Here is a 25,539-nt window from a genome sequence, read left to right as displayed (position 1 = left end):
AGGCAAATTGGACATAATTTTACATAAAAATCCCCAAAATGGACCGTACAAAAGTGTTGGCACCTTTCCAGAATTGTGGGTAATCAACTTTGTCTCCAGCCTGTGATGCTCGTTCACACTCACCTGTGGCAAGCAACAGGGTCAGGATCTAAATCCCAGTGATCCCCTGTGGAGAGATCCTACAATCGCTGTTGGGAGAAGGCGAAATATGAGACTGGGAGCAGAGAGTCCAAGACCCCGGCTGAGAGGAGGAAGAAGCTTGTGGATAGTTATAGGAAACGAAACTGATTGCAGTTCTTTATTCCAAATGTGTGCGACCGAGGAGGGCGCCAACAATTGTGTCCAGGCCAGTTTGGGGGTTATGTGTGAAATTATGTCCAATTTATTTCTTTTTTTTAATGTTGTTCCCATATAAACAAAGGAAATACACCTGAGTATGACAAAATATGTATTTCAGTCATTTTCTGGGACAAATATTTCATTTTCTGGAACAATTTCAAGGGTATCAACACTTTCGGCAATGGCTGTATGTGATCCGCCGTGTATGTGATAGCCAGGGGCTGCAGTGATGTGTGTGATACACGGTGTAAGTGACAGCGGAGGGCAGTTCTGATGTGTGTGTTACATGGTGGCGGCTGCAGGTGCATGGATTGTGGTGCGCGGCTGTGTGCATTGATTGTGGTACACGACTGTGGGTATGTTGATTGCTGTTTGAGGCTGTGTGTATGCAGGTCGTGTGGTGCGTGACTGTGGGTACATGGATTGTGCTGCGTGGTTATGGGCATGTGGATCGCGGTGTGCGGCTGTGTGTACGGTGATTGCAATGTGCAGCTGTGGGTGCACTGATGGCTGTGTGCGGCTGTGGGCGCACTGATGGCTGTGTGCGGCTGTGGGCGCACTGATGGCTGTGTGCGGCTGTGGCGCACTGATGGCTGTGTGCGGCTGTGGGTGCGCTGATGGCTGTGTGCGGCTGTGGGTGCGCTGATGGCTGTGTGCGGCTCTGGGTGCGCTGATGGCTGTGTGCGGCTCTGGGTGCGCTGATGGCTGTGTGTGCGCTGATGGTTGTGTGCGGCTGTGGGTGCACTGTTGGTTGTGTGCGGCTGTGGGTGCACTGATGGCTGTGTGCGGCTGTGGGCGCACTGATGGCTGTGTGTGGTTGTGGGTGCACAGATGGCTGTGGGCGCACTGATGGCTGTGTGTGGTTGTGGGTGCACTGATGGCTGTGTGCGGCTGTGGGCGCACTGATGGCTGTGTGCGGCTGTGGGCGCACTGATGGCTGTGTGCGGCTGTGGCGCACTGATGGCTGTGTGCGGCTGTGGGTGCGCTGATGGCTGTGTGCGGCTGTGGGTGCGCTGATGGCTGTGTGCGGCTCTGGGTGCGCTGATGGCTGTGTGTGCGCTGATGGTTGTGTGCGGCTGTGGGTGCACTGTTGGTTGTGTGCGGCTGTGGGTGCACTGATGGCTGTGTGCGGCTGTGGGCGCACTGATGGCTGTGTGTGGTTGTGGGTGCACTGATGGCTGTGGGCGCACTGATGGCTGTGTGTGGTTGTGGGTGCACTGATGGCTGTGTGTGGTTGTGGGTGCACTGATGGTTGTGTGCGGCTGTGGGCGCACTGATGGCTGTGTGCGGCTGTGGGCGCACTGATGGCTGTGTGTGGTTGTGGGTGCACTGATGGCTGTGTGCGGCTGTGGGTGCACTGATGGCTGTGTGCGGCTGTGGGCGCACTGATGGCTGTGTGTGGTTGTGGGCGCACTGATGGCTGTGTGTGGTTGTGGGCGCACTGATGGCTGTGTGCGGCTGTGGGCGCACTGATGGCTGTGTGCGGCTGTGGGTGCACTGATGGCTGTGGGTGCACTGATGGCTGTGTGCGGCTGTGGGCGCACTGAGGGCTGAGGGCGCACTGAGGGCTGTGTGCGGCTGTGGGCGCACTGACGGCTGTGTGCGGCTGTGGGCGCACTGGCGGCTGTGTGCGGCTGTGGGCGCACTGACGGCTGTGTGCGGCTGTGGGCGCACTGAAGGCTGTGTGCGGCTGTGGGTGCACTGACGGCTGTGTGCGGCTGTTGGCACGCTGATTATCATGTGTGACTGAATACGCTGATTATGGTGCTTGGTTGTGGGTACACACTGATTGTGGTGCACGGCTGTGTTTACGCTGATTGTGGTGCGTGGCTGTGTACACGCTGATTGTGGTGCGTGGCTGTGTACACGCTGATTGTGGTGCGCGGCTGTGTACACGCTGATTGTGGTGCGCGGCTGTATGTATGCTGATTGTGGTGCGCGGCTGTATGTACGCTGATTGTGGTGCGCGGCTGTATGTACGCTGATTGTGGTGCACGGCTCTATGTACGCTGATTGTGGTGCACGGCTGTGTACATGCGAATTGTGGTGCGCGGCGGTATGTACGCTGATTGTGGTGCACGGCTCTATGTACGCTGATTGTGGTGCATGGCTGTGTACACACTGATTGTGATGCGCGGCTGTGTGTATGCTGATTGTGGTGCACGGCTGTGTACACGCTGATTGTGGTGCACGGCTGTGTACACGCTGATTGTGGTGCACGGCTGTGTACACGCTGATTGTGGTGCACGGCTGTGTACACGCTGATTGTGGTGCACGGCTGTGTACCCGTTGATTGTGGTGCATGACTGTATGCACGCTGATTGTAGTGCACCTCTGTGTACACGCTGATTGTGGTGCACGGCTGTGTACACACTGATTGTGGTGCACGGCTGTGTACCCGTTGATTGTGGTGCATGACTATGCACGCTGATTGTAGTGCACCTCTGTGTACACGCTGATTGTGGTGCGCGGCTGTGGGTACGCTGATCGCGGTGCTGTGGGTACGCTGCTCGCGGTGCGGTGCTGTGGGTACGCTGATCTCGGTGCGGTGCTGTGGGTACGCTGATCGCGGCGCGACTGTGGGTACGCTGATCGCGGTGCGGCTGTGGGTACGCTGCTCGCGGTGTGGTGCTGTGGGTACGCTGATCGCGGTGTGGTGCTGTGGGTACGCTGATCGCGGTGCTGCTGTGGGTACGCTGATCACGGTGCTGCTGTGGGTACGCTGATCGCGGTGCGGCTGTGGGTGCACTGATGGCTGTGTGCGGCTGTGGGCGCACTGATGGCTGTGTGTGGTTGTGGGTGCACTGATGGCTGTGTGCGGCTGTGGGTGCACTGATGGCTGTGTGCGGCTGTGGGTGCACTGATGGCTGTGTGCGGCTGTGGGCGCACTGATGGCTGTGTGTGGTTGTGGGTGCACTGATGGCTGTGGGCGCACTGAGGGCTGTGTGTGGTTGTGGGTGCACTGATGGTTGTGTGCGGCTGGGGGCGCACTGATGGCTGTGTGCGGCTGTGGGCGCACTGATGGCTGTGTGTGGTTGTGGGCGCACTGATGGCTGTGTGTGGTTGTGGGCGCACTGATGGCTGTGTGTGGTTGTGGGCGCACTGATGGCTGTGTGCGGCTGTGGGTGCACTGATGGCTGTGTGTGGTTGTGGGTGCACTGATGGCTGTGTGTGGTTGTGGGTGCACTGATGGCTGTGTGAGGTTGTGGGTGCACTGATGGCTGTGGGTGCACTGATGGCTGTGTGTGGTTGTGGGTGCACTGATGGCTGTGTGTGGTTGTGGGTGCACTGATGGCTGTGTGTGGTTGTGGGTGCACTGATGGCTGTGGGTGCACTGATGGCTGTGTGCGGCTGTGGGCGCACTGATGGCTGTGTGTGGTTGTGGGTGCACTGATGGCTGTGGGTGCACTGATGGCTGTGTGTGGTTGTGGGTGCACTGATGGCTGTGTGCGGCTGTGGGTGCACTGATGGCTGTGTGCGGCTGTTGGTGCACTGATGGCTGTGTGCGGCTGTGGGTGCACTGATGGCTGTGTGCGGCTGTGGGTGCACTGATGGCTGTGGGCGCACTGATGGCTGTGTGTGGTTGTGGGTGCACTGATGGCTGTGTGTGGCTGTGGGCGCACTGACGGCTGTGTGTGGTTGTGGGCGCACTGATGGTTGTGTGCGGCTGTGGGCGCACTGATGGCTGTGTGCGGCTGTGGGCGCACTGATGGCTGTGTGCGGGTGTGGGCGCACTGATGGCTGTGTGTGGTTGTGGGCGCACTGATGGCTGTGTGCGGCTGTGGGCGCACTGATGGCTGTGTGTGGTTGTGGGTGCACTGATGGCTGTGTGTGGTTGTGGGCGCACTGATGGCTGTGTGTGGTTGTGGGCGCACTGATGGCTGTGTGCGGCTGTGGGCGCACTGATGGCTGTGTGCGGGTGTGGGCGCACTGATGGCTGTGTGTGGTTGTGGGCGCACTGATGGCTGTGTGCGGCTGTGGGCGCACTGATGGCTGTGTGCGGCTGTGGGCGCACTGATGGCTGTGTGCGGCTGTGGGTGCACTGATGGCTGTGTGCGGCTGTGGGTGCACTGATGGCTGTGTGCGGCTGTGGGCGCACTGATGGCTGTGTGTGGTTGTGGGTGCACTGATGGCTGTGGGCGCACTGAGGGCTGTGTGTGGTTGTGGGTGCACTGATGGTTGTGTGCGGCTGGGGGCGCACTGATGGTTGTGTGCGGCTGTGGGCGCACTGATGGCTGTGTGCGGCTGTGGGCGCACTGATGGCTGTGTGCGGGTGTGGGCGCACTGATGGCTGTGTGTGGTTGTGGGCGCACTGATGGCTGTGTGCGGCTGTGGGCGCACTGGCGGCTGTGGGCGCACTGATGGCTGTGTGCGGCTGTGGGTGCACTGATGGCTGTGTGCGGCTGTGGGTGCACTGATGGCTGTGTGCGGCTGTGGGCGCACTGATGGCTGTGTGTGGTTGTGGGTGCACTGATGGCTGTGGGCGCACTGAGGGCTGTGTGTGGTTGTGGGTGCACTCATGGTTGTGTGCGGCTGGGGGCGCACTGATGGCTGTGTGCGGCTGTGGGCGCACTGATGGCTGTGTGTGGTTGTGGGCGCACTGATGGCTGTGTGTGGTTGTGGGTGCACTGATGGCTGTGTGCGGCTGTGGGTGCACTGATGGCTGTGTGTGGTTGTGGGTGCACTGATGGCTGTGTGTGGTTGTGGGTGCACTGATGGCTGTGTGTGGTTGTGGGTGCACTGATGGCTGTGGGTGCACTGATGGCTGTGTGTGGTTGTGGGTGCACTGATGGCTGTGTGTGGTTGTGGGTGCACTGATGGCTGTGTGTGGTTGTGGGTGCACTGATGGCTGTGGGTGCACTGATGGCTGTGTGCGGCTGTGGGCGCACTGATGGCTGTGTGTGGTTGTGGGTGCACTGATGGCTGTGGGTGCACTGATGGCTGTGTGTGGTTGTGGGTGCACTGATGGCTGTGTGCGGCTGTGGGTGCACTGATGGTTGTGTGCGGCTGTGGGTGCACTGATGGCTGTGTGCGGCTGTGGGTGCACTGATGGCTGTGGGCGCACTGATGGCTGTGTGTGGTTGTGGGTGCACTGATGGCTGTGTGTGGCTGTGGGCGCACTGACGGCTGTGTGTGGTTGTGGGCGCACTGATGGCTGTGTGCGGCTGTGGGCGCACTGATGGCTGTGTGCGGCTGTGGGCGCACTGATGGCTGTGTGCGGGTGTGGGCGCACTGATGGCTGTGTGTGGTTGTGGGCGCACTGATGGCTGTGTGCGGCTGTGGGCGCACTGATGGCTGTGTGCGGCTGTGGGCGCACTGAGGGCTGTGTGTGGCTGTGAGAGCACTGATGGCTGTGTGCGGCTGTGGGCGCACTCATGGCTGTGTGCGGCTGTGAGTGCACTGATGGCTGTGTGCGGCTGTGAGTGCACTGATGGCTGTGTGCGGCTGTGGGTGCACTGATGGCTGTGTGCGGATGTGGGCGCACTGAGGGCTGTGTGCGGCTGTGGGCGCACTGAGGGATGTGGGCGCACTGAGGGCTGTGTGCGGCTGTGGGTGCAATGACAGCTGTGTGCGGCTGTGGGCGCACTGACGGCTGTGTGCGGCTGTGGGCGGCTGTGGGTGCACTGATGGCTGTGTGCGGCTGTGGGTGCACTGATGGCTGTGCGGCTGTGGGTGCACTGATGGCTGTGTGCGGCTGTGGGTGCACTGATGGTTGTGTGCGGCTGTGGGTGCACTGATGGCTGTGTGCGGCTGTGGGCGCACTGATGGCTGTGTGCGGCTGTGGGTGCACTGATGGCTGTGTGCGGCTGTGGGTGCACTGATGGCTGTGCGGCTGTGGGTGCACTGATGGCTGTGTGCGGCTGTGGGTGCACTGATGGCTGTGTGCGGCTGTGGGCGCACTGATGGCTGTGTGCGGCTGTGGGCGCACTCATGGCTGTGTGCGGCTGTGGGTGCACTGACGGCTGTGTGCGGCTGTGGGTGCACTGACGGCTGTGTGCGGCTGTGGGTGCACTGACGGCTGTGTGCGGCTGTGGGCGCACTGAGGGCTGTGTGCGGCTGTGGGCGCACTGAGGGATGTGTGCGGCTGTGGGTGCACTGACGGCTGTGTGCGGCTGTGGGCGCACTGACGGCTGTGTGCGGCTGTGGGCGCACTGATGGCTGTGTGCGGCTGTGGGCGCACTGATGGCTGTGTGCGGCTGTGGGCGCACTGATGGCTGTGTGCGGCTGTGGGTGCACTGATGGTTGTGTGCGGCTGTGGGTGCACTGATGGCTGTGTGCGGCTGTGGGTGCACTGATGGCTGTGTGCGGCTGTGGGTGCACTGATGGCTGTGTGCGGCTGTGGGTGCACTGATGGCTGTGTGCGGCTGTGGGTGCACTGATGGCTGTGTGCGGCTGTGGGCGCACTGATGGCTGTGTGTGGTTGTGGGTGCACTGATGGCTGTGGGTGCACTGATGGCTGTGTGCGGCTGTGGGCGCACTGATGGCTGTGTGTGGTTGTGGGTGCACTGATGGCTGTGTGCGGCTGTGGGTGCACTGATGGCTGTGTGCGGTTGTGGGCGCACTGATGGCTGTGTGCGGTTGTGGGTGCACTGATGGCTGTGTGCGGTTGTGGGTGCACTGATGGCTGTGTGCGGCTGTGGGTGCACTGATGGCTGTGTGCGGCTGTGGGTGCACTGATGGCTCTTTGCGGCTGTGGGCGCACTGATGGCTGTGTGGGGTTGTGGGCGCACTGATGGCTGTGTGCGGCTGTGGGCGCACTGATGGTTGTGTGCGGCTGTGGGCGCACTGATGGCTGTGTGCGGCTGTGGGCGCACTGATGGCTGTGTGCGGCTGTGGGCGCACTGATGGCTGTGTGCGGCTGTGGGCGCACTGATGGCTGTGTGCGGCTGTGGGCGCACTGATGGCTGTGTGCGGCTGTGGGCGCACTGATGGCTGTGTGCGGCTGTGGGCGCACTGATGGCTGTGTGCGGCTGTGGGCGCACTGATGGCTGTGTGCGGCTGTGGGCGCACTGATGGCTGTGTGTGGTTGTGGGTGCACTGATGGCTGTGTGCGGCTGTGGGCGCACTGAGGGCTGTGTGCGGCTGTGGGCGCACTGATGGCTGTGTGTGGTTGTGGGTGCACTGATGGCTGTGTGCGGCTGTGGGCGCACTGATGGCTGTGTGTGGTTGTGGGCGCACTGATGGCTGTGGGTGCACTGATGGCTGTGTGTGGTTGTGGGTGCACTGATGGCTGTGTGCGGCTGTGGGCGCACTGATGGCCGTGTGTGGCTGTGGGCGCACTGATGGCCGTGTGTGGCTGTGGGTGCACTGATGGCTGTGGGTGCACTGATGGCTGTGTGCGACTGTGGGCGCACTGATGGCTGTGTGTGGTTGTGGGTGCACTGATGGCTGTGTGCGGCTGTGGGTGCACTGATGGTTGTGTGCGGCTGTGGGCTCACTGATGGCTGTGTGTGGCTGTGGGCGCATTGATGGCTGTGTGTGGTTGTGGGTGCACTGATGGCTGTGTGCGGCTGTGGGTGCACTGATGGCTGTGTGCGGCTGTGGGCGCACTGATGGCTGTGTGTGGTTGTGGGCGCACTGATGGCTGTGTGTGGTTGTGGGTGCACTGATGGCTGTGTGCGGTTGTGGGTGCACTGATGGCTGTGGGTGCACTGATGGCTGTGTGCGGTTGTGGGTGCACTGATGGCTGTGGGCGCACTGATGGCTGTGTGTGGTTGTGGGCGCACTGATGGCTGTGTGTGGTTGTGGGCGCACTGATGGCTGTGTGTGGTTGTGGGCGCACTGATGGCTGTGGGTGCACTGATGGCTGTGTGTGGTTGTGGGTGCACTGATGGCTGTGTGCGGCTGTGGGCGCACTGATGGCCGTGTGTGGTTGTGGGTGCACTGATGGCTGTGGGTGCACTGATGGCTGTGTGCGGCTGTGGGCGCACTGATGGCTATGTGTGGTTGTGGGTGCACTGATGGCTGTGTGCGGCTGTGGGTGCACTGATGGTTGTGTGCGGCTGTGGGCTCACTGATGGCTGTGTGCGGCTGTGGGCTCACTGATGGCTGTGTGCGGCTGTGGGCGCACTGATGGCTGTGTGTGGTTGTGGGTGCACTGATGGCTGTGTGCGGCTGTGGGTGCACTGATGGCTGTGTGCGGCTGTGGGCGCACTGATGGCTGTGTGTGGTTGTGGGCGCACTGATGGCTGTGTGCGGCTGTGGGCGCACTGAGGGCTGTGTGGTTGTGGGCGCACTGACAGCTGTGTGCGGCTGTGGGCGCACTGACGGCTGTGTGCGGCTGTGGGCGCACTGACGGCTGTGTGCGGCTGTGGGTGCACTGACGGCTGTGTGCGGCTGTTGGCACGCTGATTATCATGTGTGACTGAATACGCTGATTATGGTGCTTGGTTGTGGGTACACACTGATTGTGGTGCACGGTTGTGTTTACGCTGATTGTGGTGCACGGCTGTGTGTACTCTGATTGTGGTGCGTGGCGGTGTACACGCTGATTGTAGTGCGCGGCTGTGTACACGCTGATTGTGGTGCGCGGCTGTATGTATGCTGATTGTGGTGCGCGGCTGTATGTACGCTAATTGTGGTGCGCGGCTGTATGTACGCTGATTGTGGTGCACGGCTCTATGTACGCTGATTGTGGTGCACGGCTGTGTACATGCGAATTGTGGTGCGCGGCTGTATGTACGCTGATTGTGGTGCATGGCTGTGTACACACTGATTGTGGTGCATGGCTGTGTACACACTGATTGTGGTGCACGGCTGTGTACACGCTGATTGTGGTGCACGGCTGTGTACACGCTGATTGTGGTGCACGGCTGTGTACACGCTGATTGTGGTGCACGGCTGTGTACACGCTGATTGTGGTGCACGGCTGTGTACACGCTGATTGTGGTGCACGGCTGTGTACACGCTGATTGTGGTGCACGGCTGTGTACACGCTGATTGTGGTGCACGGCTGTGTACACGCTGATTGTGGTGCACGGCTGTGTACACGCTGATTGTGGTGCATGACTGTATGCACGCTGATTGTAGTGCACCTCTGTGTACACGCTGATTGTGGTGCGCGGCTGTGGGTACGCTGATCGCGGTGCTGTGGGTACGCTGATCGCGGTGCTGTGGGTACGCTGATCGCGGCGCGACTGTGGGTACGCTGATCGCGGTGCGGTGCTTTGGGTACGCTGATCGCGGTGCGGCTGTGGGTACGCTGCTCGCGGTGCGGTGCTGTGGGTACGCTGATCGCGGTGCTGCTGTGGGTACGCTGATTGCGGTGCTGCTGTGGGTACGCTGATCGCAGTGCTGCTGTGGGTACGCTGATCGCGGTGCTGCTGTGGGTACGCTGATCGCAGTGCTGCTGTGGGTACGCTGATCGCAGTGCTGCTGTGGGTGCGCTGATCGCGGTGCTGTGGGTAGGCTGATCGCGGTGCTGTGGGTACGCTGATCGCGGTGCGGCTGTGGGTACGCTGATCGCGGTGCGGCTGTGGGTACGCTGATCGCGGTGTGGTGCTGTGGGTACGCTGATCGCGGTGCGGTGCTGTGGGTACTCTGATCGCGGTGCTGTGGGTACGCTGATCGCAGTGCTGCTGTGGGTACGCTGATCGCGGTGCGGCTGTGGGTACGCTGATCGCAGTGCTGCTGTGGGTACGCTGATCGCAGTGCTGCTGTGGGTGCGCTGATCGCGGTGCTGTGGGTAGGCTGATCGCGGTGCTGTGGGTACGCTGATCGCGGTGCGGCTGTGGGTACGCTGATCGCGGTGCGGCTGTGGGTACGCTGATCGCGGTGTGGTGCTGTGGGTACGCTGATCGCGGTGCGGTGCTGTGGGTACTCTGATCGCGGTGCTGTGGGTACGCTGATCGCGGTGCGGCTGTGGGTACGCTGATCGCGGTGCGGCTGTGGGTACGCTGATCGCGGTGCGGCTGTGGGTACGCTGATCGCGGTGCGGTGCTGTGGGTACGCTGATCGCGTTGCGGTGCTGTGGGTACTCTGATCGCGGTGCTGTGGGTACGCTGATCGCGGTGCGGCTGTGGGTACGCTGATCGCGGTGCGGTGGGCCCACGGATGTCTTTCAGGAATTCTACACACAGGTAGCTTGGGAGGAAGGTTGCTTCTTGGCCCTCCTGTATCGTATGTCATGTGTTTCGGGATCTGTGCTCTCAGCAGATGGTCACATTTGTGTCTACACACGTTGCTTACATTGTTTTATCTAATACTTTCACAGCTGAAGGCTTGTTACAGTGTATGCACTTGGTTCACAGAGGACATTTATATGGGCTACATTGTGAGCTGAGGAGGTGTGACAGGCTGCAGATTACTTCCACCAATCTGACTCTCTCTATCAGTACCCCTGGTCCTGAATGTCTAGGGTGCAGGCTGCCAGGCCTCATCCTCTGGTGATGATGAGAACCTCCGAGACCGGAGGCTGATGATGGCCACGGTACTGCAAAGGATCACAGATTTGTGTCTGGTGGTAGATGCAAGTGTGAACTCGCACATCGACCCTATCTATGGGCTTTTTCTCTGACACGATGTGGCGGGGCTTTCAACACAGTCCAGACCTTAAGGGTGAGGAGACAACCATCCTGACTCCATGGGTCACATCAGAAATGTACATGTGACCATGAGAAGACGCTGGAGCAGGAGACAGAAGGTAGAAGAGAATGTAGAAAGATGAGATACACAGACACAAGATAAAGACATGTATGGAGAAAGAGACACCAGTAGGAGAGACAGACTATAAGGAAGAAGGTGAAGATGAGGGAGACACAAGATCAGAGGTAAAAGAAAGAAACAAGATAATAGAGAAAGTAAAGAGTGAGGTTCAAAATGGTGTTCAAAATAATAGCAGTCCAATACGAGTAACCAGATAATCCGTGTTTTTGTTATAAATTCGTCACACAATTTACCAGTCGGTGCTGTAGATTGTAAGAGACCCCCAGACTCCGCATTCATGATCTGCAGGTTTCTGAGTCTGTGGATTAGAATAATTAATTGTACGGGCGGTGATCACAATAATATCAGTGCGGAGGTCAATCAGTGAGGGCAATCATTCTGTGAAGAGACGGGTGTGAATCCGGTGGCCCTTATATGAGGGTGAAGCCAGGACATGGTGTACAAGCATTTCTCCTTGAAAGCCTGAGAAATATGAGATGTTCAGAAGAACAGCGGACTGTGATTAATAAGTTGATTGGAGAAGGTAAAACTTATAAAGAAGAGCAGACAATGATCGGCTGATCAGCTACAATGTTCTCCAATGCTTTATAATGGAAAGCCGAACCGGAGAGACGCGGAGGAGAGCGGAAGACGACCATTCTAATGGATGGAGGAACAGCCGGAATGGGAAAGGCTCAGCCGATGATCGACTCCAGGATGATCACAGACAGTCTCACGTTACCAATGATCGGCTCCAGGATGATCACAGACAGTCTCACGTTACCAGTGATCGGCTCCAGGATGATCACAGACAGTCTCACGTTACCAGTGATCAGCTCCAGGATGATCACAGACAGTCTCACGCAGGGCTGTGGAGTCGGTAAGCCACAGTTGCGACTCCGACTCCTGGATTTTATCAGGCTCCGACTCCGGCTCCGACTCAGACTCCTTCATAAATGGCCAATTCATAACAACAAATTTACTGTTGTAAAATATTAAACATCGTGCTTATTCAGTTTCTCACCATCATATAAGTAATCAGACCACTTAGAGCAAAAACTACATTTATTAGAATACAATTAGAATATAGCAAATAACTTTTCTAAACTTTTCTATACTGTAAGTAAATATGCAATAAACACTTTTATGCAGTTAATAAGAAGAAATCTATAAATTTGTCCTCAGAACAAGTATTGCCTCTGTCAGATCCTCCTTCATGGATGCCCTCAAATCTGATCTAATTATTTTGAGAGCAGAGAACAACCTCTCTACACTAACTTGTGTTGGTGGTAAAGCAGTAACCACTCGGGCAACATCTCTGACAATGTCAGGATACAGAGGAATCGCTTGTTGCACTGTTATTTTTGATGAACGGTCAAATTTCTCAATTTCTTTTAGTGCACATGAAAAATTCTGCTGAAATGTACTGGCTGTGTTCCTTGATGGGGATGACTCTTCTTCTATGCGGGAACGCTTTGCACGGTCCTTGTGATCCAAATATTTTTCGAAATTAAATTCTTCATCAGTTGATGATGATGGTGAAGATGTGGCAGGATGACCAAATTCTTCTTGTTCCTCCTGACTGTTCTGCAACCCTTTCATCCTTACTGCTATTTCAAACAGAGCTTCTTTTCCTTTACTTAGCTGTTGATCATCTAGAAGAATCCGATGCATTGGGTCTACATAAACAGCTGCCAAAAGAATGTTATTTTGTAATAGTAGCTCCTCTCTCCGTTTCATTGATGTAGCAATGCCACTTGCAATTAACCCTCCTCTTTGGGACAGGCGAAACATCAGGTTCTTCCACTCCTTTAAGAAAATACCTGGAGTTAAGTCCTCTGCTTGTAATTTTTTAGTCACTGTAAATGGGTGCTGTAGCAATTTTTCCAGCTCATTCACCTGATTCCACTGACTTTCATTTAGCGTCAGTTGAGGGTTAGCCATGTCTACAAGAAAGGTTTTCAGTTCAACCAAGCGCTGAATCATTAAGGAAGTACTGCCCCATTGTGTGGCTTGATCAATAATTGCCCCTTTTCCAGCACGTCTCTTCAAAATTGAGTCAACTTTAGGGGTTCTGGCAACAGTAGCCAATTTTCTCACCTTGCCAATCAGTGCAGCAGCATGTCCTTCTTGCAGACTGTCTCTTATAGCCAGCTGTAGCGTATGCACAACACAGCGCATGTGATGAATGAAAGAACATATTGACACAGTTTCAACAAGATCTAAACTATCATGTTGCTGTTCATCTGAAGCAACTTCAGTTTGCTCCTCAGTTACAATACTGTGTTCCTCTATTTCAAACATTTCTGTGTCTGTGGACCCAGAATGTTCTTCTAGCTGCTGGTCACCATCATTACTCTCATTCATTAGCTTAATAGTACTTATCATATTTGAAGCATTGTCAGTTACGACAGAAAGAACTTGCTCTTTTTTAAGTTCATAGTCTTGCAGAACCTTTTCCACCAAGACCTGGAGAAACTCACTGGTGTGATGAGCTTTGGTGTCTTTTACTGCCAATGTCTTGGTAACTATTTCATTTTTGTCACAAACAAATCGGACATTGATGGCAAAATAGTTCACTCTGTGACGTGTGCAGGCATCCATTTTAAGAAACAGAAAGCGTCCCTTGAGAGTTTTTTTAAGTTCTTCCTTTTGTTTAAAAGCTTCTTCGATTACTAATTTTCTAATACTCTCTCTCTACAGAGAAACACCAAGCTTGCGGGCCATTTCCCCATTCAGACACATAAAAGCTGGTCGTGAAAATAATGAAATAGGCACACTATCCTTTACAACAAGCTCTATGATCTGTTTTTTAAATGTATCTACTGTCATTGTCACAGTAACTTTGTCACTGACAAAATATCTTGCAACTGATGGCTGCAAAGTTCTCTGCTCCTTTGTTTGGCTGGAAGAGCTGGGCACTGGTTCATTGGTTTGGATGCAGTCTTTCTCATCCACTGCTTTCAGTACTTCTGGATGAAAGTGCTGTAAATGTCTCTTTAGATTAGAAGCTCTGGTAGGAGCATTTTTATCTTTGCCTGAATATGCACTGATCCTGGCTTCACAGCATTTGTTTTCGTCTGGATCATTTGTCATACACTGACAGACATAATGTTTTCTATCTTGAGTGATGGTGAAATGTTCAAATACAGCTGATTTAATGTGATGCTTCTTTGACATTCTCAGGTTTTTAATTCTGCATTCACAATCCAAATGACAATTGTTTTTCCTAAAAACAATTGTACAAAATTATTGCCAGGTCGTACAACTGATATAGTGGTCAGTAATACTGTTATTATTCCTCATGTACTCACAGTTAACTGATGCAAAGTTTGTTGAAAGGATAATACTTCTTACAGTCTTCCTCTTCTGAGTAGCAGGCAGCTGTGAGATGCTTGGAAGATGCACACCTAGTATGATCTAGTCTAAAGGAGGAGCTTTACTACTAAGAATTTGCAACACATTTTCATTTTCAGTTTCATACATTGTAAGTAGGGGGGTTGGGGCAGCATGAGGTTAACCAAGTATAAGATTAGATAAGGGCAGTGGAGAACAGTGACCCACAAGAAGTAAGAAATGTCTCTATCTCCAGCAGAACTGCTTATCACTGTTGTTCATAGTTTGATAGAACATATATATTTGAGTAACATTTATAAAATTCATATGAAAGTTCAATTATGAAATATTAATACATTTTTTTTTAAAGCTGGAGTCGGTACATTTCTTCCGACTCCAACCAAAACTAACTCCGACTCCGACTCCACAGCCCTGGTCTCACGTTACCTGTGATCGGCTCCAGGATGATCACAGACAGTCTTATGCTACCTGTGAGGACTGTGACAGAAGATGCCCGTGTGACGCTAAACTATTACCGCAAAGTCCCACTGTTAAAAAAAGCCATGTACTGAAGAGGATACAATGTGCCAAAGAACTCATCACCCGGCCTAAAGAGAAACGGAGAAACATTTTGTGGATTGATGAAAGTAAAATTGCTCTTTTTGGGTCTAAGGGCCGCAGACAGTTCATCAGACGACCCCCAGCAACAGTGCACTCTGCAGACAGTGAAGCATGGTGGTGAACCATTATGATGTGGGCATGTTTCTCTTACAATGGTGCTGGACCTATTTACCGCATTCCAGGGATCATGGACCAGTTTGCAGATATTAAAATACTTGAAGAGGTCATGATTTACGCTGAAGAGGATATGTCCCTGAAATGGGGGTTTCAACAAGGCAACGACCCTAAACACACCAGTAAACCAACAAAGCCTTGGTTCCAGTCCAATAAAATTGAGGTAATCCGATAGAACACTTGTGGGGTGACATGAAAAATGCCGTTTCTGAGGCAAAGCCAACAAATGCCAAAACATTGTGGGGTGTCATCTGAGCGTCCTGGGCTGGAATAACAGGTGACAGGGACGGAAGTTGGTGACTCCGTGTAACAGATGGGAAGCAGGTCTAAAAAACACTGGGTAACAACTAAGTATTAGATGAGAAAGAAGATAAAGAGAGCGGTGAGAGACAAACATAAAATAGGAGAGACACAGACGTTAATAGAGAAAGTAAAGAGAGAGGCGTGAGAGTCAGATGCAACATAGATGACACAGTGAAGAGAAATGAAAGAGAGATAGACACAAGATCAGAGGAATGGTAAAGAAAAAGGTGAAAAGAGACAGATTCAAACTAGGAGATAGAGACAAGATAAGAAAGAAGGTAAAGAGAGAAGTAAGAGACACAAGATCGAGGAGAAGGGAAAGAGAGGTGATAAACAGGTACAAGATAGGAGAGACAGAAGGTAGAGAGAGACAAGACAAACCAGGACCTTCGGAACAGCCCACCCAAACCCAACCTGACCAGAACACCAATCACAACAACCTGACAAAAGCCGGAATCAGGAAGATGGTAGACGAAGGCCAGGAGAGGTACGTAAGTGAGTGGAAAAACGACATCATCAGCTCACAGAAACTGACCATGTACCAGAGTCTACAGAGAGACTACAGACTGGCTCCATACCTGGAGAAACTCCCGGACCCCAAAGACCGCAAGATCCTGAGCCGGTATAGACTCAGTGCCCACAGTCTGGCCATCGAGGTCGGCCGACACAGGCAGAGCTACAAGCCCAGGGAGGAAAGACTGTGCCAACACTGTGATCAGGAGGCCCTGGAGGATGAGACCCACTTCCTGCTACACTGCTCCAAGTACTCAGCAGTGAGGGACACTCACTTCAGAAGACTCACATCTGTTCCCGGATTTCATCACAATGAAAGAGGAAGAGAAAACATATCCTGCTGGGGGAAGAAGAGAGAGCAGTGGAGATAGCAGCGCGGTATGTGAGCGAGTGTCATAGACTGCGAGAAAGAGAACTCTGATATGCCAAGGACTTCTATGGCCCCCACCCTGGATCTGCCCCATCCCCCCATCCACCTTCCCTATGCCATGGACTTCTATAGCCCCCACCCTGGATCTGCCCCATCCCCCATCCACCTTCCCTATGCCATGGACTTCTATAGCTCCACCCTGGATCTGCCCCATCCCACCATCCACCTTCCCTATGCCATGGACATCTATAGCCCCACCCTGGATCTGCCATCCACCTTCCCTATGCCATGGACTTCTATAGCCCCACCCTGGATCTGCCCCCATCCGCCTTTCCTACAGCCCCTACCCAACCTCCCTTCAGTCCCTATCTCTATTACCTTTTGTACACTTGCTTTGGCAAAACTAATGTTTATTTTGTCCTGCCAATAAAGTTTCTTTGAATTTGACAAGATAAGAAGGATGATAAAGAGAGAAGTAAGAGACACAATCAAGGAGCAGAAGCCTCCATCCCGTGTAATATAGGAGAGGCCTCCGTCCCGTGTAATATAGGAGAGGCCTCCGTCCCGTGTAATATAGGAGAGGCCTCCGTCCCGTGTAATATAGGAGAGGCCTCCGTCCCGTGTAATATAGGAGAGGCCTCCGTCCCGTGTAATATAGGAGAGGCCTCCTTCCAGTGTAATATAGGAGAGGCCTCCGTCCCGTGTAATATAGGAGAGGCCTCCGTCCCGTGTAATATAGGAGAGGCCTCCGTCCCGTGTAATATAGGAGAGGCCTCCGTCCCGTGTAATATAGGAGAGGCCTCCGTCCCGTGTAATACAGGAGAGGCCTCCGTCCCGTGTAATATAGGAGAGGCCTCCGTCCCGTGTAATACAGGAGAGGCCTCCGTCCCGTGTAATACAGGAGAGGCCTCCGTCCCGTGTAATACAGGAGAGGCCTCCGTCCCGTGTAATATAGGAGAGGCCTCCGTCCCGTGTAATATAGGAGAGGCCTCCGTCCCGTGTAATATAGGAGAGGCCTCTCTCCTGTGTAATATAGGAGAGGCCTCTCTCCTGTGTAATATAGGAGAGGCCTCTATCCTGTGTAATATAGGAGAGGCCCCCGTCCAGTGTAATATAGGAGAGGCCCCCGTCCAGTGTAATATAGGAGAGGCCCCCATCCAGTGTAATATAGGAGAGGCCTCCATCCAGTGTAATATAGGAGAGGCCTCCATCCAGTGTAATATAGGAGAGGCCTCTGTTATGAATGGGTCACCGAGGAGAAAAAAAGCAAAACAAGCTAAGTCACAGAAAACCAGAGAGGTTGGTAACTATGCAGATTGCAGATCCCTGATCCTACCAGACAACTAGCAGCAGCCGTGGAGCGTGCCTACGATGTACCTAGATGCTTCATCACAGCCGGAGGACTAAATAAGCCTGAAGAATGAAATGGGGAAAACTAACTGCCCCAGAGCAGACCCCAAAGGAATAGATGCCCCCCACACATGTATTGACGGTGAAACAAGATGAAGGCACAAACACAGGCAGGAAAATAGGCTGAGCAAACGATGGGGCCCAAACTAACTAGAGAGGAAAGGAAAGACACTGTCTGCAACCTGCAAAAAACCCTACAAAAATAATGTCCAACACTTCTGATAGCAAAATTAACCCTGAAGTCACTAGACTTCTCCCACTATATCAGCACTCTGAAATATTCTGAGACAGAGCAAAAAGAGACCGTACTAGTAAGGGACAAAAAGCAAATTGGCAAAATACTGATAAATAATAGTGGAAATTCAGCTCAGCCCCCAGCCGGGGCTGGCAGACCACACAAAAAACTGAATAGACCAACAAAATCAAGTGTGAACATTAGCAGAAAAACTTAGCTTTAGATGACTGGCACAGAGCTGAAAACCAAGAGCTGACAAGCCAGAAGGAATCACCAGCAACTGAATAGGGCGTCGGCTGTCTTAAATCCAATCTGAGATTCCTGAGGTCCAATCTTCATCCTCATTCTCAGGTGGCAGATCTCCACCGATCAAATCAGCCTCACTACCTCCTGTTACCACCAGAGGGAGTCTGGAAGGAGAACTCACAACTGGTGAACCAGAGAATGAACTCACAACAGGCCTCCATCCAGTGTAATATAGGAGAGGCCTCCATCCAGTGTAATATAGGAGAGGCCTCCATCCAGTGTAATATAGGAGAGGCCTCCATCCTGCGTAATATAGGAGAGGCCTCCATCCTGCGTAATATAGGAGAGGCCTCCATCCTGCGTAATATAGGAGAGGCCTCCATCCTGCGTAATATAGGAGAGGCCTCCGTCCTGTGTAATATAGGAGAGGCCTCCGTCCTGTGTAATATAGGAGAGGCCTCCGTCCTGTGTAATATAGGAGAGGCCTCCATCCTGCGTATTATAGGAGAGGCCTCCATCCTGCGTAATATAGGAGAGGCCTCCATCCTGCATAATATAGGAGAGGCCTCCATCCTGCGTAATATAGGAGAGGCCTCCGTCCTGCGTAATATAGGAGAGGCCTCCGTCCTGTGTAATATAGGAGAGGCCTCCGTCCTGTGTAATATAGGAGAGGCCTCCGTCCTGTGTAATATAGGAGAGGCCTCCATCCTGTGTAATATAGGAGAGGCCTCCATCCCGTGTAATATAGCAGAGGCCTCCATCCTGTGTAATGGACGAGAGGTCTCCGTCCCGTGTAATGTAGGAGAGGTCTCCGTCCCGTGTAATGTAGGAGAGGCCTCCGTCCCGTGTAATATAGGAGAGGCCTCCGTCCCGTGTAATATAGGAGAGGCCTCCATCCTGTGTAATGGACGAGAGGTCTCCGTCCCGTGTAATATAGGAGAGGTCTCCGTCCCGTGTAATATAGGAGAGGCCTCCGTCCCGTGTAATATAGGAGAGGCCTCCATCCTGTGTAATGGACGAGAGGTCTCCGTCCCGTGTAATATAAGAGAGACCTCTGTCCCGTGTAATATAAGAGTGGCCTCCATCCTGTGTAATATAGTAGATGCCTTCATCTCATGTAATATAAGAGTGGCCTCTATCCCGTGTAATGTAGGAGAGGCCTGTCACATTGTAGAAGGATCAACTTTATTCTCATTTGCACAAGGAAAGACTAGAAGCAATGGGATGAAACCGAATGGGGGGAGACACAGATTAGATATCAGAAAAAACTTTTTGACAGAGTGATCAATGAGTGGAACAGGCTGCCATGAGAGGTGGTGAGTTCTCCTTCAATAGAAGTCTTCAAAGAGAGGCTGGACAGACATCTGTCTGGGATGATTTAGTGACTCCTGCTTTGAGCAGGGGGTTGTACCAGATGACCCAGGAGGTCCCTTCCAACTCTACCATTCTATGATTCTATGAAAATATCCCCAATACCGCCCCTCTGCAAAATACCCCCCCCCCACGCCGCCCCTCTGCAAGATATACTCCCCCCCCCCCCCCCCCCCCCCACACCACCAAATGCATTTAAATGTATGGAGAAGGGAGCAGCGTTTTCTGGATAGCTCTGCAGGCAGCACAACATCCTTTGGCACATGTTGTGCAGGCCTGATCTAAACCCGCCATTGTAGCTCTGGCAGGATGTATAGGGTCATTGTCTTGCTGCAAGGTGAACCTACGCCCCAGTATCAAGTCTTTTGCAGCCTCCAGGTTTTCCTTCATGTGATGGACAACAGCAGGGAGAACCACGCCGACCCCACCGCTGCCACCAATTTGTCAGGACACAACAGTAGGCAGAACTCCAATGGTCTGGACAAATAAACAGTTGACTAAGGAGTTATCTCCACTGGTCATAAATCTATTGCCTGCTGCATTCTTGAGTCAACCGTGCCCGGCGATCCATTAGATACACGTTAATTACCTGTTCACAGCAGGGGGTCCCCCTGTATCGGGGTCATCTCCAGTGTCTTAGCTTTGCTTCAGTATTGACTATGAAAGGTCTTATACTGTAGATTTTAAAATTACATCTATGAAACACCAGGATCGGCTTGTATTTAGCTCCATCCATTTTCCCTTCACCTCTCACTAGCTTCCCTGCCCCTGCTGAAGAAAAGCCTCCCCACAGCAAGATGCTGCCGCCACCATTTGTGACGGTGCGGTTGATGTTTTCATGGTCATGAGCAGTGTTCATTTTCCATCAGACTTAGCGTTTTGCATTTACTCCAAAAAGTCCGACTTTAGCTTCATCTGACCAGATCACCTTCTTCCACATGCTCACTGTGTCTCTGACATGGGACTTCTTATAGCGTTCAGAAATCTCTTTCTTCTTGATTGTGTTCCATAAGGGGGAGATTTGTGGAGTATACGACTAATAGTCGTCCTGTGGACAGATTCTCCCCCCGAGCTGTGGATCTGCAGCTCCTCCTCAGTGGCCATCGGCCTCTCGGCTGCTCTCTAATCAGCGCTCTCCTTGTCGGGGTGTCAGGTTGGGTGGACGGCCGTGTCTTGGTGGGTTTGCAGTTGTGCCATGCGTCCCTTTTTTGGATAATGGATTGCACAGTGCTCCATGAGATGTGGCTAATTATGTGACTTCTGGAGGCGATTGGTCACTCAGGGGCATCAGCCTACAGGGGGGCTGAATATTAATGCACCTCACATTTCTCATAGTTGATATTTTTAAAGTATTTAAAAAAACATGTAATTTCCTTTACACTTCAAATACTTGCTATTGACTACTATACAGTCAGGCTACGTTTCCATTATCCTACGTAGTTTTGTCATCAGCAAAGAATAGGACACTTTACTCTCCACTCCATCCACAAGGGGATTAATAAGAAACGGTCCCAGCACAGAGTGAAGGAGGAGACGCAAGGGTGATACCGCGCAAAACAGGAAAGAGCGGCAGAATCGGGGGGGCGCATGGATATTTACAAGGTATTTAGCGCCATTTTTTCGGCAGTTGACGTGTTCTCTAATGATGGACTGTCAATTCTGTTCACTTAGCTGAGTGAATTTGGCCAGATTTGGGCTTATAACAGGTTTGGAATATGGCTCAATACTGGTCAAAAACACTGTTTGAAGGTCAGGGTCGGTAATACCTCAAATCTTTATCAGAAGCCATTCCAGGCAAATATTTCATGAAGTGGTGGCTGTATAAATCTGTATGTAGTGAGCTCCCCCCAGTGGTGACTGTATGAATCTGTATGTAGTGAGCTCCCTCTAGTTGTGGCTGTATAAATCTATATGTAGTGAGCTCCCCCCAGTGGTGACTGTATAAATCTGTATGTAGTGAGCTCCCTCTAGTGGTGGCTGTATACATCTGTATGTAGTGAGCTCCCCCCAGTGGTGACTGTATGAATCTGTATGTAGTGAGCTCCCTCTAGTTGTGGCTGTATAAATCTATATGTAGTGAGCTCCCCCCAGTGGTGACTGTATAAATCTGTATGTAGTGAGCTCCCCCCAGTGGTGGCTGTATAAATCTGTATGTAGTGAGCTCCCCCCAGTGGTGACTGTATAAATCTGTATGTAGTGAGCTCCCTCTAGTCGTGACTGTATAAATCTGTATGTAGTGAGCTCCCCCTAGTGGTGGCAGTATATATCTGTATGTAGTGAGCTCCCTCTAGTGGTGGCTGTATAAATCTATGTAGTCAGCTCCCCCCAGTGGTGACTGTATAAATCTGTATGTAGTGAGCTCCCCCCAGTGGTGACTGTATAAATCTGTATGTAGTGAGCTCCCCCCAGTGGTGGCTGTATAAATCTGTATGTACTGAGCTCCCCCCAGTGGTGGCTGTATAAATCTGTATGTAGTGAGCTCCCTCTAGTGGTGGCTGTATAAATCTGTATGTAGTGAGCTCCCCCCAGTGGTGGCTGTATAAATCTGTATGTAGTGAGCTCCCCCCAGTGGTGACTGTATAAATCTGTATGTAGTGAGCTCCCTCTAGTCGTGACTGTATAAATCTGTATGTAGTGAGCTCCCCCTAGTGGTGGCTGTATATATTATTATTATTTATTATTATTTATTGTTATAGCGCCATTTATTCCATAGCGCTTTACATGTAAGGAGGAGTATACATAAAAACAAGTACAATAATCTTAAACAATACAAGTCATAACTGGTACAGAAGGAGAGAGGACCCTGCCCGTGAGGGCTCACAATCTTCAAGGGATGGGTGATAATACAGTAGGCGAGGGTAGAGCTGGTCGTGCAGCGGTTTGGTCGATCGGTGGTTACTGCAGGTTGTAGGCTTGTCGGAAGAGGTGGGTCTTCAGGCTCTTTTTGAAGGTTTAGATGGTTGGTGAGAGTCTGATATGTTGTGGTAGAGAGTTCCAGAGTAGGGGTGATGCGCGAGAGAAATCTTGTATGCGATTGTGGGAAGAGGAGATAAGAGGGGAGTAGAGAAGGAGATCTTGTGAGGATCGGAGGTTGCGTGCGGGAAAGTACCGGAAGACGAGGTCACAGATGTATGGAGGAGACAGGTTGTGGATGGCTTTGTATGTCATGGTTAGGGTTTTGTAATGGAGTCTCTGGGCAATTGGGAGCCAGTGAAGGGATTGACAGAGGGGAGAAGCTGGGGAATAGCGGGGGGACAGGTGGATTAGTCGGGCAGCAGAGTTTAGAATAGATTGGAGGGGTGCGAGAGTGTTTGAGGGGAGGCCACAGAGCATGAGGTTGCAGTAGGCAAGGCGAGAGATGATGAGGGCATGGACTAGGGTTTTTGCAGATTCTTGGGTGAGGAATGAACGGATTCGTGAAATATTTTTGAGTTGAAGTCGGCAGGAAGTGGAAAGGACTTGGATATGTGGCTTGAAGGAGAGATCAGCGTCAAGGATTACTCCGAGGCAGCGAGCTTGTGGGACTGGGGAAAGTGGGCAGTCATTTACTGTAATTGATAGGTTCGTAGGGGGGGTCACGTGAGATGGGGGAAAGATGATGAATTCCGTTTTGTCCATGTTGAGTTTCAGAAATCTAGCGGAGAAGAAGGATGAAATAGTGGACAGACATTGAGGGATTCTGGTTAGTAGGGAGGTGATATCTGGTCCAGAGATATAGATCTGTGTGTCATCAGCGTAAAGATGATACTGAAAGCCATGAGATTCTATGAGCTGTCCCAGGCCAAAGGTGTAAATAGAGAACAGCAGGGGCCCAAGGACTGAACCTTGTGGGACTCCGACAGATAGGGGGCGAGGTGAGGAGGTGGTGTGTGAGTGGGAGACGCTGAATGTCCGGTCTGTTAGGTATGATGAGATCCAGGATAGGGCCAAGTCTGTGATGCCGAGGGATGAGAGGGTCTGTAATAATAGGGAATGGTCCACTGTGTCAAAGGCAGCCGACAGGTCCAGGAGGAGGAGGACAGAGTAGTGTCGCTTGCTCTTGGTGGTTAAGAGGTCATTGGTGACCTTAGTAAGGGCAGTTTCAGTGGAGTGGTGTGACCGGAAGCCAGATTGTAAGCGGTCGAAGAGGGAGCAAGAAGAGAGATGGGAGGACAGTTCATATCTGTATGTAGTGAGCTCCCTCTAGTGGTGGCTGTATAAATCTATGTAGTCAGCTCCCCCCAGTGGTGACTGTATAAATCTGTATGTAGTGAGCTCCCCCCAGTGGTGACTGTATAAATCTGTATGTAGTGAGCTCCCCTAGTGGTGACTGTATAAATCTGTATGTAGTGAGCTCCCCCCAGTGGTGACTGTATAAATCTGTATGTAGTGAGCTCCCCTAGTGGTGACTGTATAAATCTGTATGTAGTGAGCTCCCCCCAGTGGTGACTGTATAAATCTGTATGTAGTGAGCTCTCCCTAGTGGTGACTGTATAAATCTGTATGTAGTGAGCTCTCCCTAGTGGTGACTGTATAAATCTGTATGTAGTGAGCTCTCCCTAGTGGTGACTGTATAAATCTGTATGTAGTGAGCTCCCCTAGTGGTGACTGTATAAATCTGTATGTAGGGAGCTCCCCTAGTGGTGACTGTATAAATCTGTATGTAGTGAGCTCCCCCCAGTGGTGACTGTATAAATCTGTGTAGTGAGCTCCCCCCAGTGGTGACTGTATAAATCTGTGTAGTGAGCTCCCCCCAGTGGTGACTGTATAAATCTGTATGTAGTGAGCTCCCCCTAGTGGTGACTGTATAAATCTGTATGTAGTGAGCTCCCCCCAGTGGTGACTGTATAAATCTGTATGTAATGAGCTCCCCCCAGTGGTGGCTGTATAAATCTGTATGTAGTGAGCTCCCCCCAGTGGTGGCTGTATAAATCTGTATGTAGTGAGCTCCCCCTAGTGGTGACTGTATAAATCTGTATGTAGTGAGCTCCCCCCAGTGGTGACTATAAATCTGTAGTGAGCTCCCCCCAGTGGTGACTGTATAAATCTGTATGTAGTGAGCTCCCCCCAGTGGTGGCTGTATAAATCTGTATGTAGTGAGCTCTCCCCAGTGGTGACTGTATAAATCTGTATGTAGTGAGCTCTCCCCAGTGGTGACTGTATAAATCTGTATGTAATGAGCTCCCCCCAGTGGTGGCTGTATAAATCTGTATGTAGTGAGCTCCCCCCAGTGGTGGCTGTATAAATCTGTATGTAGTGAGCTCCCCCCAGTGGTGACTGTATAAATCTGTATGTAGTGAGCTCCCCCCAGTGGTGACTGTATAAATCTGTATGTAGTGAGCTCCCCTCAGTGGTGGCTGTATAAATCTGTATGTAGTGAGCTTCCCCCAGTGGTGACTGTATAAATCTGTATGTAGTGAGCTCCCCCCAGTGGTGACTATAAATTTGTGTGTAGTGAGCTCCCCCCAGTGGTGACTATAAATCTGTATGTAGTGAGCTCCCCCCAGTGGTGACTGTATAAATCTGTGTAGTGAGCTCCCCCCAGTGGTGACTGTATAAATCTGTATGTAGTAAGCGCCTTCTAGTGGTGGCTGTATAAATCTGTATGTAGTGAGCTCCCCCCAGTGGTGACTGTATAAATCTGTGTGTAGTGAGCTCCCCCCAGTGGTGACTGTATAAATTTGTATGTAGTGAGCTCCCCCTAGAGGTGGCTGTATAAATCTGTATGTAGTGAGCTCCCTCTAGTGGTGGCTGTATAAATCTACAAGTGCTTCTCAGAATGAGAATATCATCTAAAAGTGAATTTATTTCAGTTCTTCAGTACAAAAAGTGACTTTCCTCTATCCTATAGAGTAATTACACACAGAGTGATCTATCTCACGGGTTTATTTCTGTTACTGTTGATGATTATGGCTTACAGCCAATGAAAACCCAAAAGTCATCATCTCAGTACTTTAGAATACTTTATAACACCAGCTTGAAAAATGATTGTAAAATC

The 25,539-nt window shown here is 52.2% G+C and overlaps 1 protein-coding gene across 4 annotated transcripts in view; it reads left to right on the top strand.

Moving 5' to 3' along the window:
• Positions 1-25,539, top strand: part of LOC141065356 (mitochondrial inner membrane protein Mpv17-like) — a 102,890-nt gene that overhangs the window by 58,534 nt on the left and 18,817 nt on the right. The window lies entirely within an intron of this gene.

This window comes from Dendrobates tinctorius, unplaced genomic scaffold (genome assembly GCF_039654945.1).
Source record: "Dendrobates tinctorius isolate UK_male_01 unplaced genomic scaffold, ASM3965494v1 ptg000251l, whole genome shotgun sequence".
Classification (NCBI taxonomy): Eukaryota; Metazoa; Chordata; class Amphibia; order Anura; family Dendrobatidae; genus Dendrobates; species Dendrobates tinctorius.
Note: the sequence above shows the minus strand (reverse complement) of the source record. Positions and strands in the feature narration are given on the sequence as shown.